The sequence below is a fragment of the Lepidochelys olivacea genome, assembly GCF_965140295.1.
Source record: "Lepidochelys olivacea isolate rLepOli2 genome assembly, chromosome: 4".
In the NCBI taxonomy this organism is placed as follows: Eukaryota; Metazoa; Chordata; order Testudines; family Cheloniidae; genus Lepidochelys; species Lepidochelys olivacea.
This window is the reverse complement of record NC_140414.1, coordinates 76396580-76409550: the sequence shown is the minus strand read 5'-3', so window position 1 is coordinate 76409550 and position 12971 is coordinate 76396580. Positions and strand designations below refer to the sequence as shown.

The window sequence follows — 12971 nt, the reverse complement described above, 5'->3', positions numbered from 1 at the left end:
TAGCTTTAAATGAAAGCACTCTGGTGCTGTCCTGCTTGTGCCAACCATCTATCGGTCCGACGGCCATATCTCCCCTGATTTATTTCTTGACACCACCTCGCACAGAGTAAAAGTTACCAAAAGCTTTGGGTTGAAAGAACCCCGGGTAACAATGCCATAGATTATCCATTGGCCAATCTCTTGTAGGCACTGAGGGCAACGTTTCAAGCAGAACGTTCTATGCAAAGAAAGTAGCACAGGCTAAAGTGCAAAATGATTGTAGATGAAAGTCAAAAATGTAGGCAACCAATGAAAGAATAGATGGGATTGAGGGTGTTAGGATATAGATATTCAGGCCTGTCTGTAAAGGCCTATACGCTAAGAATTTAGGTGTATTCTTATCACTTAGCTAGTTACAGAGATATAAAAGAGAGAATAAAAATCACTGTCTGCTGGTGTCAGGGCCTTCTCTTACTGTGACAGTCTGAGGCCCTGTTCTTAGGCTAACGCCTTTGGCTAAGCAGCAGAGGCAGCCATAAGCTGGGAAGCAAACAATCACATCCTCACATTCCAAACTAGTCACATGGAAAAGGTGCTATTGGGCTGTTAGGAATACAATTCTGTACTGATAGTGCCTATCATCTCCAGAGAAAGGGAAGTGCCTAGAAAATGTAAAGGGAAACTTAGTTTGATAGCATCCTGTCTGGCAAAAACTCACTTATCAATAGCTGGGATGTGAAATCCTCATTTCTGTGTTGTTCTATCATTGCAGTCCCCATTTCCCTATTGTTTGTCTGTATAGTTTTCTGGTTCTGTGATTGTTTCTGTCTGCCATATAATTAATTTTGCTGGGCGTAAACTAAGGTGGTGGGATATAATTGGTTAAATCATGTTACAATATGTTAGGATTGGTTAGTTAAATTTCAGTAAAATGGTTGGTTAAGGTATAGCTAAGCAGAACTCAAGTTTCACTACATAGTCTGCAGTCAATCAAGAAGCAGGGGGGAAATTGGAATCATGTTTCCCTAAGGGGGGGGGGGTAATGGGAACAAGGACACAGGTAAGGCTCTGTGGTGTCAGAGCTGGGAAGGGGGACACTAAGGAAGGAAACTGGCATAATGCTTGCTGGAAGTTCACCCCAATAACCATTGAATTGTTTGCACCTTTGGACTTCAGGTATTGTTGCTCTCTGTTCATGCGAGAAGGACCAGGGAAGTAAGCAGGTGAAGGAATAAGCCCCCTAACAGAGGGCAATACAACAGGTCAAGGGAAGAGTTCAGAGAAACAAAAGTTCTAAATGGCTTAAATAGCATGGACAATAAATTTGAACTTGATATGGGAAAAACTGAAGGGGTCAAATGGAGACAAGAGCACTCAAATCCCTCCACTAGGCTTTTACAGTGATAGCTGACTTGAATCGGTTATTTCACTATACACATATGCCTGGTTTTTGGCAGTGAAGACATAGCTAAAGATGACTCCAGGGTTATGGGCTGGGTATAACAATATATCATCAATCCCGATCAGTTAACAGCGACAGAGAATAGGAATATTCAGGAAGGTCTGGCAAGATAAGAAGTTCATGTAACTGACTACAAGTGAAAATGAAATGAAGTTTCAAGCTGTTGCAATACACATGATGTGTGCCTAATCCCCATTAGATAGAAATATATTAATCTTTATATTGTGGTCACGCCTACTGGTAAACCAGATTGGGCTCCATTGTGCTAGATGCTGCACAGACGTAGAAAGGGGCACCTTCTTGTCCCAAGATCTTACAATCTAAAACATGAAGCATCAGAGTTAAGGTGGTTTGCAAACCTTAACTCCAGTATTTTTTAGATTTCTATGTAATATAGAAATGTTTTCAATTAACTAATAGCTGTAGTTTGTTTAAAAAAAAATTGGGAGAGAGGGAGATTTGGGAATTTTATATTTGAAACTCTAGATATAATTCCCACTATTACATGAAAATGCAGTTTTTAATCTTTACGGTATAACACCAGTGACATTCCTAGAAAACAGATACAATATCAATACCATTTCTGAATTTCAAGTCTTAAAATGAATTGACCATTCCATTAAAATCAGTGTCTATACTGAATCCTTCATGTTGCCATAGGTTACATCTGCTAAAGGAGAGAGAAGTATTAGCTCTAATGCACAGGAGCCCAACCTATGGTCCGCAGGCCATATATGGTCAACCATGAGGTCTGTGGCCTTCGTTAACACCATATACTAGCATTTTGTCATCATGTTAATTAGTTATGTGTCATATGTTTTCCCCATTTTCTATAATTCTGATATGTTTTATGCACTGATTACTTTACTTTGTTTTTAAATAAACAATACTGTACATAGAAACAGCCTGTTTGGCCCTCACAAGGTTGTGTTTAGGGTTATTGGCCCTCCTGTGTAGTAAGGTTGGGCACCACAATGCAATTGAAAACTGTGATGCTCTGTACCTTGATTGTGTGGTATCCAATGCAAAGTTTGTCATGTCGGGTGTCTTCAGAAAGCTCATGATGCACTGAGCATTGTTATAATAATGTTATAGGTTATAATTTCATGTATATAGGTATGAGGCTGAAAATGTGTCCTCGTGGCTTAAAACAAGCCCAGGCAAAACTCTCCAGGAGCGGAGGGGCAGTTCATACCTCATCAGGGCACGTATAGGACAAACCCAGCCAAGAGGAAAGAAAACATGATAAAAGGGAGAGACATTAGCCATGCTCTCTCTTCCACCTCCCTCTACAGAAACCACCACCAAGTGGCTGAAGCACTGATCAAAGGGGAGAGCCTGGCTGAAGGGCAACCAGCCAGCCTCTGGTGAGAAGTATCTAAGTTCTTAAGGGTACTGAAAGTGTTAAGATCAGCTTAGAATGTGTTTTGCTTTTATTTCATTTGCTCAAATCTGACTTCTTGTGCTTTGATTTATAGTTACTTAATCTATTTTTTGTAGTTAATAAATTTGTTTATTCTACCTGAAGCAGGGTGTTTGGTTTGAAATGTGCCAGAGACTCTCCCTGCCACCGGTACCACAGTTGTCTAAGCGATAACAGCACAATAAAGATAATGGATTTCAAGAAGGCAGACTTTAGCAAACTCAGGGAGTTGGTAGGTAAGATCTCCTGGGAAACAAGTCTAAGGGGAAAAACAGTTCAAGAGAGTTGGCAGTTTTTCAGAAAGACATGATTAAGGGCACAAAAGCAAACAATCCCGCTGAGTACAAAAAGATAAGTATAACGAGATCACCCCATCTTAACCAGGAGATCTTCAATGATCTGAAACTCAAAAAGGAGTTCTACAAAAAGTGAAACTAAGTCAAATCACAAAGGAAGAAAACAAACACAAATATGCCGGTACAAAATTAGAAAGCCCAAGCCGCAAAACGAGATTAAACTAGCTAGAGACAAAGTGTAACAAGAAAACATTCTATACATACATTAGAAGGAAGAGAGAGACCAAGGACAAGGTAGGCCTGTTACTCAATGAGGTGGGAAAAATAACAGAAAATGTGGAAATGCAGAAGTGCTAAATGACTTTTTTGTTTCACTTTTCACCAAAAAGGTTAGTAGTAATTGGATGTCTAACAGTGAATGCCAATGAAAATGAGGTAGGATAAAAGGCTAAAATACGGAAAGAACAAGTTAAAAATTACATAGGCCTTGTCTACACTACACAGTTTTGTTGGCAAAAGGCAGCAGAGGTGCACACGTTACAATGCTCCTCCCACCACCAAAACTCTCCTGCTTTGCTGACAAAATATAACCACCTTGACAAGGTGTAGAGCTTTTTGCAGCAAAGTTAAATCGACAAAAAGTCAGTGTAGACACTGCATTCATTATGTCACCATAATTGGCCTCTAGGAGGCCACAATGCTCACCGTGACTGCTCAGCTCACCGTTTTGAACTCTGCTACCCCACATCCAGCTACACAGGCACGTGCCCGTTCCAATTCAAAGCACCAGGAAGTTTTGAAATTGCTCAGCATGGAGAGCTACTGCCCAGCTGAGCATGCCGGCTCCTGGCAGCAAACACACTCCTCCCTGGACTACAGGGGAGGAAGTGGATCCCCTTGGTCTGTGGGAGAACTCAGATGGAATCAAAACACTATCACAGAATCCTGCTTTCCCCAGCACTAGGATCACAGTGGCAGGCAGTGTAGGCTGCTGTTGGGGAGGGGTGGAAGGAAGACTCCTGATGGGCTGTGCAGAGCCAGGGAGGGAGGTGGAGGCTGATGTCGGAGTGTCCCTCTCCTCTCTTCTGTGTAGCAGTCTCCACTGAGTTGGGGTGAGAGGACAGGGGGACACCAGCTGTTTATGCACCAGCCTCTGCCTCAGGATTGGTTGCTTCCAGCTGCTGCCCGAACAAGTGTTCAGACTGGTGAATGCTATACTTAAAGAGACAGCATGCCAACATACTCACTCTCCCCCCAACACACACACACACTCTCCCTGTCACACGCTTTCCTCCACACTTCTGTGGGCTTCTTGTGTTAGTGTTCAATGTCAGTTTGGTCATATTTGAGTGCTATTTTCAAAAGTGATTTAAAATGTGTAACTTTTCAGACTCAAATATGACCAAACTGACATTGCTGAACACTAACACAAGAAGCCCACAGAAGTATGGGGGAAAAGTGTGTGATAGGGAGTGTGTGTGTTGGGGGAAGAGTATGTTGGCATGCTGTCTCTAAGTAGAACATTCACCAGCCTGAACACTTGTTCAGTCAGCAGCCGGAAGCAACCAATCCTGAGGCAGAGGCTGGTGCATACATCAGCATAATTTGCATCAACAAAACTCTGTAGTGTAGACATAGCTTTAGACAAGTTAGATGTTTTACAAGTCAGCAGGGCCTGATGAAATTCATCCTAGAATACTCAAGGAGCTGACTGAGGAGATATCTGAGCCATTAGCAATTCTCTTCAAAAAGTCAGGGGAGAGATTCCAGGGGACTGGAAAAGGGCAAATATAGTGCCAAAAGGGAAATAAGGACAACCCAGGGAATTACAGACCAGTCAGCTTAAATTCAGTACCCAGATAGATAATAGGGGCAAACTATTAAGCAATCAATTTGCAAACATCTAAAAGATAATAAGGTGATAAGTAACAATCAGCATGGATTTGTCAAGAACAAACTGTGTGAAACCAACTTAACAGCTTTCTTTGACAGGTAACAAGCCTTGTGAATGGCGGGGAAAGCGGTAGATGTAGTATATCTTGACTTTAGTAAGGCTTTTGGTACAGTCTCACATGACTTTCATAAACAAACTAGGGATATAAAACCTAGATGGAGCTACTATAAAGTGAGTGCATAACTGGTTGGAAAATGGTTCCCAGAGAATAGTTATCAGTTGTTTACAGTCAAGCTGGAAGGGCATATCAAGTGGGTTCCACAGGATCAGTTCTGGGTCCAGTTCTGTTCAATATCCTCATCAGTGATTTAGACAACAGCATAGAGTACACATATAAAGTCTGCAGACAATATCAAGCTGATAGGGGCTGCAAGTGCTTTGAAGGACAGGATTAAAATTCAAAATGATCTGGACAAACTGGAGAAATGGTCTGAAATAAATAGGATGAAATTCAATAAGGACAAATGCAAAGTACTCCACTTAGGAAGGAACAAGCAGTTGCACACAGACAAAATGGGAAATGACTGCCTAGGAAGGAGTACTGCAGGAAAGGGATCTGGGGGACATAATGGAGCACAAGCTAAACATGAGTGAAGAGTACAACACTGTTGCAAAAAAAGAACGTTCTGGGACGTATTAGCAGGAGTGCTGTAAGTAATTATTCCGTTCTACTCCATGCTGATCAGGCTTCAGCTGGAATATTGGGTCCAGTTCTGGGCACCACATTTCAGGAAAGATATGGACAAATTGGACAAAGTCCAGAGGAGGGCAACAAAAACGATAAAAGGTCTAGAAAACATGACCTCTGAGGAAATAATGAAAAAATTGGGTTTGTTTAGTCTGGAGAAGACAGAGGGGACATAACAGTTTTTGAGTACATAAAAGGAGGAATGAGAAAAACTGTTCTTAACCTCTGAGGAGAGGACAAGAAGCAACAGTCTCAAATTGCAGCAAGGGCGGTTTAGGTTGGACATTAGAAAAAACTGTGTCACGGTGTTTAAGTATTGGAATAACTTGCCTAGGGAGGTTGTGGAATCTCCATCACTGGAGATTTTTAAGAGTAGATTAGACAAACATCTGTCAGGGATGTTCTAGATAAGGCTTGGTCCTTTCTTGAGTGCAGGGGACTGGACTAGACGACCTCTCAGTCCTACAATTCTACATCAATTCATGTTACTAATCTCTTCCAATATCTTCTCTAGCTATTTAAGGGGCAAACTGGCATGCTCCAACATGAGTGTCTCATAATCCATCTTCCTTGTGTTACAGCCATTTTACCAGCCAAGGTGATGTCAGGTGAGGAAACAAAAGCAGATGGAGTTATTCATTGCTAAAAACAGGGAGCATGTGCATCAAAGGAATAAATATTGCAGCTGATTATACAATAATATTCAAGATGGGGAGTTTCTAAGGAGAAAGACCTTGTCCTATGCCTGTAGAGATGCCAGCAAACAGCACTGTCATTTCTTGAGGTTAAAGCTTTAGAAGCAACAAAAAAAAAAAATCAGGAATTCAGCTACCTTACTCATATGTTCTTAGGCAGCCACCAATGCTGTGTATGCCATCTCCCTTATAAACACTCTCTCAGGTGCCACTAGTACGCCTTTTCTTTTTGCAAATACAGACTAACACGGCTGCTACTCTGAAATCTCTCAGGCAGAAACCGTCACCGTGGCAATTACCATGGCAGGACTACAGAGCAACATGGACCCCCAGCTTCAACCCACTGCACAGAGACCGCAGCCAACTTGCCCCAGGCACGCACTAGGGGCTCGGCGGGGAGTAACACCTGCACATGACCCGCTCGCCGCCGCACAGCGCCCCAGGAGACAGGCGCAGAGAAGCCCATAGCCCCTGGCAGGCCAGGAGAGCGTGGAAACAGGCACAGCACCACTACGGGCACCGGCAGCGCCCACAGGCGCCACAGCCCCCAGGCTCGGGGGATACTGACACCCCTCCCCCCCCAGCACAAGAACTACCGCGCCCCCCCCCAGCGCTGACTCCAGACCAGACGCTCCCCATCCTCGCAGTCCCAGGGCCCGGGCGGCAGCTACCGTCACGTAGCGCCCGGGCGAGCCTGCCCCGTCCGGTGTCCCTCCGCCGTACCTGGCCGCGTAGCGCCGCCTGCTGCTCCCGAGGGAGGCGCTCGCGCACCCTCCTGCTCCGAGTCATGGGCAGGGCCCAGACGCTTGCGCGGGGCGGGGTCCCACTTCCTCTCGCAGGCGCTCGCTCAGCCGGCCCCACCCCACCCCACTCCGCGCGTGGGCGGGGCTTCCTCCCGCCCATGCGCACAGCAGCCACGCCACTTCCGCCACGCCGTGGCCCACTTCCGGTACTGTCCGCGGCTGGGGTATCCCACGCTGTCTCTCCCCGCAGGGCCCGGCCCCGCTCCTGGCAGCTCCCGCGCGGAAGCCGGCGCCCCTCACTCTAAGGGGGCGCCCCGCAAAGCTTGGCCCCGGGGCAGGCAGCAGCGCCGGGCGACTAAGCCCCGGCTCCTGGGCTGGGTGGGGCTCAGCACAGTCGCTGAGCTGCCCCGCCCCGCCCGCTGGGGCCACTCCCCCGCCTGTAGTGCGGCGGCGACCTCCCTCCCTCCCTGTGACAGCATCGCAGCTACACGGAGCCCTGGCGCTGGCCCCGGCGGGGTGTCCTCACCGCAGCTGTGAGCCGGGCTACGTCCTCGCTCCCGCATCCGCATCGCCCCTAGAGCCCCCGCCGCCTCCTGGCTAGCTCACCTTTAAAACCCCACCTGGCCCGAGCTGGAGACATTTGGGCGTGGATGGAAGTTGGGTGAGGGGTAAGACTGGAGTTATACCTCAGCTAATGCGGAAAGGTGAGCCTTCACAGCAACAGCAGGACTAAAATTAGGGCCCTACTAAATTCAGGGTCCATTTTAGTCAATTTCATGGTCATAGGGTTTTAAAAATAATTAATTCCATGATTTCAGATATTTAACTATGAAATTTCACAGTTCTGTAATTGTACACAAAGGAGTTGTGGGGGGTGTTGCAAGGTTGTTGTTGGGGGAGGGGGAAGAAGAGAGAAATTGCAGTACTGCTGCCCTTCTGCCTTCAGAAATGGGCAGCTGGCCAGTGGCAGCTGCTGGCCAGGAGCCCAGCTCTGAAGGCAGAGCCACTGCCAGCAGCAGTGCAGAAGTAAGGATGGCATCATAGATGCTGACTTCCCCTTCGCCTGGGGGTGCTCAACCTCTCCCTGGCCTGCCTCTTCCCACCCTAGCCCCAAGTCCCTGCCCCACCGCCTTTCCTGAATGCGCTGTGTCTCCACTTCTCCCCCTCCCTCCTCGAAAATCCTAAGCACTGCTAAACAGCTGTTAGGCAGTGGGGTCAGGAAGCACTGGGAGGGAGGGTGGGGGAAGAGCAGGGATGCAGCATACTTGGGACAGGGAGGAGGAGGCCGTGGGGGTGGCAAGGTGGGAACAGAGGGAGCTTGGCTGCCAGTGGGTGCAGAGCACCTGCTAATTTTTCCCCATGAGTGCTCCAGCTGTTGGCACCTGTGTATGGAATAGTATAATATTGCCAGCCTTACTTCTGCACTACTGCCTGCAGAGCTGGTCCCTCAGTCAGCAGCCACTACTCTGGCTCTCCAGCTCTGAAGGAAGACGAAAGGGTGGCATCATATGGTTTTGCCACCCTTACTTCTGCGCTAATGATGATGGGGCACTGCCTTCAAAGCTGGGCGCCTGGCCAACAGCCGTCACGCTCCAGCCACACAGCTTTGAAGGCATTGCAGAAGTAAGGGTGACAATACTGTGACCCCTCCCCTAAAATTACCTTGGAACTCCCTTTTGGGTCAGGACCCCCCCCATTTGAGAAATACTCATCTCCCCTGTGAAATCTGTATTGTCTAGGGTAAAAAAAAAAAAATCACACAAAAGATCAGATTCCAGGGTCCATGATGTGTTTTTCCATGGCCAAGAATTTGGTAGGGCCTAGCTATAACCAATACTGCTGCTAGCCCATTGCCCCCCACAGCAGGAATCGTCCTCTTCTCCCCCATAGGCTAATAATTAATAGGGGCCCCCAAGCAATTGCTTAGTCTGCTTATGCCTAGCACTGATTCTGCCTTTAACTTAGTTGCTCTGAAAGCATGAGACCCTCCTGTCTGAGCTACAAGAAAATCCCTGCTAGCTGGTACCAGCACTGGATTGAGGACCACACAGTTGTGTAATTTTCACTTCCCAGCTGGGGGTGTGACAACACAGGTTGGTTGTAGCCTAGGCCCCAGTCCTGCAATGAATACCACAAGCTCAGCATGCTGTTAATTGTGAGCTCGTTTTGTAGAGTACCACAGATGGTGCAGAATTATTAAATAATGATGCTTTCACAGATTAGATATTTTCCTTTTTCATGTTCTCCAACTTGTCTCTTTCTTCTACAATTCAGTTGTCGCATGCATCTTTTCAGTTTTTAAAACTTGCTATGTGACAGCCACACAAGAACTATTTTTATTCAGTTGAGAGTCTAGGGACTGTTTCCTAGATTAGTGTTCTTCCACCTTCTAAAATGAATTAACACAAAACAAATCTCCCATATCTTCTAACATAGAAAATAGACATAAAACCAGTCTTGTTATTAACCAAATATAAAGCACCAATATGTAAATTCAGGTAAGATTAATCTAAGGCCAAATGTAATCCACAGAACTTGCTACAGAATTGAGTCCTAGAATCTAGCTTTCCTCATTGTAAAGAAAATGTTGAAAACTAACTAAAATATTACAGTTATTAGGTCAGGGTACAAGCACTGTACGCACTTCAAATGCTAGGTTTAAGCTCTCAAGTGCTTGGTGGGGTCTCCATAGACTTACATCTCTAGTAGGAGAAACACAGGAGCAGCCAAACTGCCAATCCACTGAAAGGGGACCTCCAGTCAAATGTTCTGAACCACTTTTGTAAGGTCCTTTCAGCCCTTTGAATCAGTCAGTGAGATCCCCTATTAAATGTTTTCTTCTCTCTGGAGTGAGGGAGACTGTAAAATAGTCCTCAGCCTTTCGAGCCTGAGCATGGCAGTGTCTATATAATTAGATATTTTAAAAATGCATTAAAACAAGATTAAGGCTGCAGAGTCTAGCATTCAGATATTGGGAAAATATCTGAATTAAAGTTGCCTGCACAACCTTAATTCAGCCCCTGCTGTATGTATCATGTAGTCTTTACATTACATGGTGTGACAAGATAGCCAATGTTAGTATGGTGGGTCCTGCACTTTTCTTGGCTGGGGGCTAAGATTCCACACCTTACTCCTGCTCTTGGGGTACCAAGGGCCCCACTTGTGGCCCAGGAAGGTGATAAAGGAGGGAAGCAGGAGAGGTGTCTGAGTTTGCTCCTCACTCTGGGCCCCAGCCCCTCTCAACCCCTGCAGGTTTTTACCATTTTCCTCCTGGGGGTGGGGTGGGGGTGGGAAGATACCTGCAGACCTTAGACACTGGGACGGTCTCCCTTACTTCAGTTCACCCATCTTTCAAATCACACAGCATACCTCCAAGCTCTAGTCCTCTCTCCTTCTGCCTGAAGCAGGGGGTTTTATTAGGTTCCTGACAGGGCCTTAATTGACTGCAGGTGCTCTAATTAACCTGTAGCTACCCTCCCTAGTCTACAGGGAACCATGCCTTAATTAGCCTATGGCTTATATATTTTCCCTCTCCCACTGCTCTCTGGCACACCTGTATCACAATGATAAACTATTCCCTCCCCCCCCCCCCCCCGAACCCCTTCCTCATTCACTGCAGAGAATGAACAATGCTTATTTAATAAGTAGCTAGTTAATATTATGTTTTATCCTTGTTGTTTAATGTGTGCTATGCTGTAACGATGCTGTCCTTGGTGGGACACTTCTGAGAGTATCAATTCAGGGCAAATTGCTTATAGCAGGGTACTTACAGCTTAAGGCTGGGGTTTCTCCACTTTTTAGGCACACCAAACCAGCCAGACAGAGAGGACTTTGGGTTTACCCCAGTGGCTAACCACAAGTCATACAAGCAATTCCCTTAGACACTCCAGTTTCCCCACCAGTGCCACTAGTTATGGGAATGAATGGTTATGAAAACCAATACTCCAGTAAAAGAAAAAAAGTTCTCCCAATCCCAAAAGACCAAGCCCCAGACCCAGGTCAATATATAAATCAGATCTTACCCACAAATCATGCTGTTGCCAATCCTTTAGAATCTAAAATAAAGGTTTATTCATAAAAGGAAAAAATATATAGATGAGAGCTAAAATTGGTTAAATGGAATCAATTACATACAGTACTGGCAAAGTTCTTGGTTTAGGCTTGCAGCCATGATATAATAAAATGCAGGTTCAAATCAAGTCTCGGAGTACATCCATAACTGGGATGGGTCATTCAGTCCTTAGTTCAGAGCTTCAGTTTGTAGCAAGGTTCCTCAAGAAGTAAGAAGCAGGATTGAAGACAAGAAGGAGGGGTTTTCAGGGCCTTTTATATTCTCTTCCCATGGAAGGACCCCCTCTTTGTTCTTACTATGGAAAATCACAACAGCAAGATGGAGCTTGGAGTCACATGGGTAAGTCACATGTCCATGCATGACTCAGTTTGCAGGCTGATGCCATTGTTTACATGTTAGTTTGAACGTTCCCAGGAAAGCTCAGATGTAGATTCACATCTCCCAAAGTCCATTGTCAATTAAGTGTTTCTTGATCGGGCACTTACTGAGAATAGTCCCTTCTCAAGAAGCTGACCAAATACTTCATTGAGGCTATTTAGAATCAAACACATTGAGATACAAGTACATAGCCAATATTCATAATTTCAACTACAAAAATGATACATGCATACAGATAGCATAATCATAACCAGCAAATCATAACCTTTTTATAGACACCTCACATGACAACATTTGTACAATATTTGCTGCAAATATACAACAGTGGTTGCAACAATGATCTATATAGTCACAATTTATGTCAATAATGTCACACATGCCCACCTTCCCATTATTTCCTGCAAGATATTCAAACTCCATTCTCAATGCAGAATAATTAATTTCCTCAAGGGTTTTCCTATAGCATTCATTACTATAGCATCTTAGTGCTTTCCAAATGTTCATTACATTTCACTACGCTCCTGAAAACAAAGGGGGTAGTATTATCCCCATTTTACAGATGGAGAACTGAGACATAGAGATTAAAATAAAAAAGTATCCACTAATTTTGGATCTATCATTTGTGACAGCTAGTGTCAGGCAACTATAAGTATAGGTGGCACTACCAGCTGTCACTGATACAATGGAAACTACAGTACCTACTGTGTACATGCTCTAGAGGGCTGGACAATGGAGTTTTGGCATAAATGCAGTAATGCGCTAAGTTAAAGAAAATAGGCTGATCAGTGTGGATATATGTAACCATTTCAGCAGCAAACTTCAGTCTTGAAACGGTTCAATTCTCTATGTGGTGTGGCTTAAGTCTGTGTGAGGGAGCATCCAAGAGATGTGAAAGCTGCCAATTAGAACAGATTTTTTTGTAGAATTATTAAGATGAGCAGGCGTGTAAGAGGTAAATAAAGGTATTTATCATGCACAAACATTTTAATTTCTAATTCTTTAATATAGGTAGGTAAAAATCACTTCTGACATATTTTTTTCTCCAATCTAAAATTTACAAGAATTCCTATAAGTGATTTACAGACCATACCCACTGGTAGGGACCCAGTGCGTTCCCTTATGGTTCGTTTGGCCTGCATACCTGGATAGCTTAACACTGCTATGAACATTTTGTAGGTAAATGGTCTCCCCATGGGGCCCTGTGTCCTCTACCAAGTGGTCCTGGAGAGGATTTGATCACACCCTAAGTCAAACAGACCTGTCACCTCAGCCCCATCCACA

General features: G+C 45.0%; 2 protein-coding genes across 3 annotated transcripts in view; one reads left to right on the top strand and one right to left on the bottom strand.

The window, feature by feature from the left end:
* Positions 1 to 7324, bottom strand: part of CLCN3 (chloride voltage-gated channel 3) — a 131617-nt gene extending 124293 nt beyond the window's left edge. For both annotated transcript variants that reach the window (XM_084625391.1, XM_084625393.1), the window contains exon 1: positions 7221 to 7324. The gene's annotated coding sequence lies outside the window, so the exon portion shown is untranslated. The remainder of the gene's footprint in view (positions 1 to 7220) is intronic.
* Positions 7325 to 7478: 154 nt separating this feature from the next.
* NEK1 (NIMA related kinase 1) overlaps positions 7479 to 12971 on the top strand; it is a 157039-nt gene continuing 151546 nt past the window's right edge. Inside the window, exon 1 of the mRNA XM_084625385.1 lies at positions 7479 to 7944. The gene's annotated coding sequence lies outside the window, so the exon portion shown is untranslated. The remainder of the gene's footprint in view (positions 7945 to 12971) is intronic.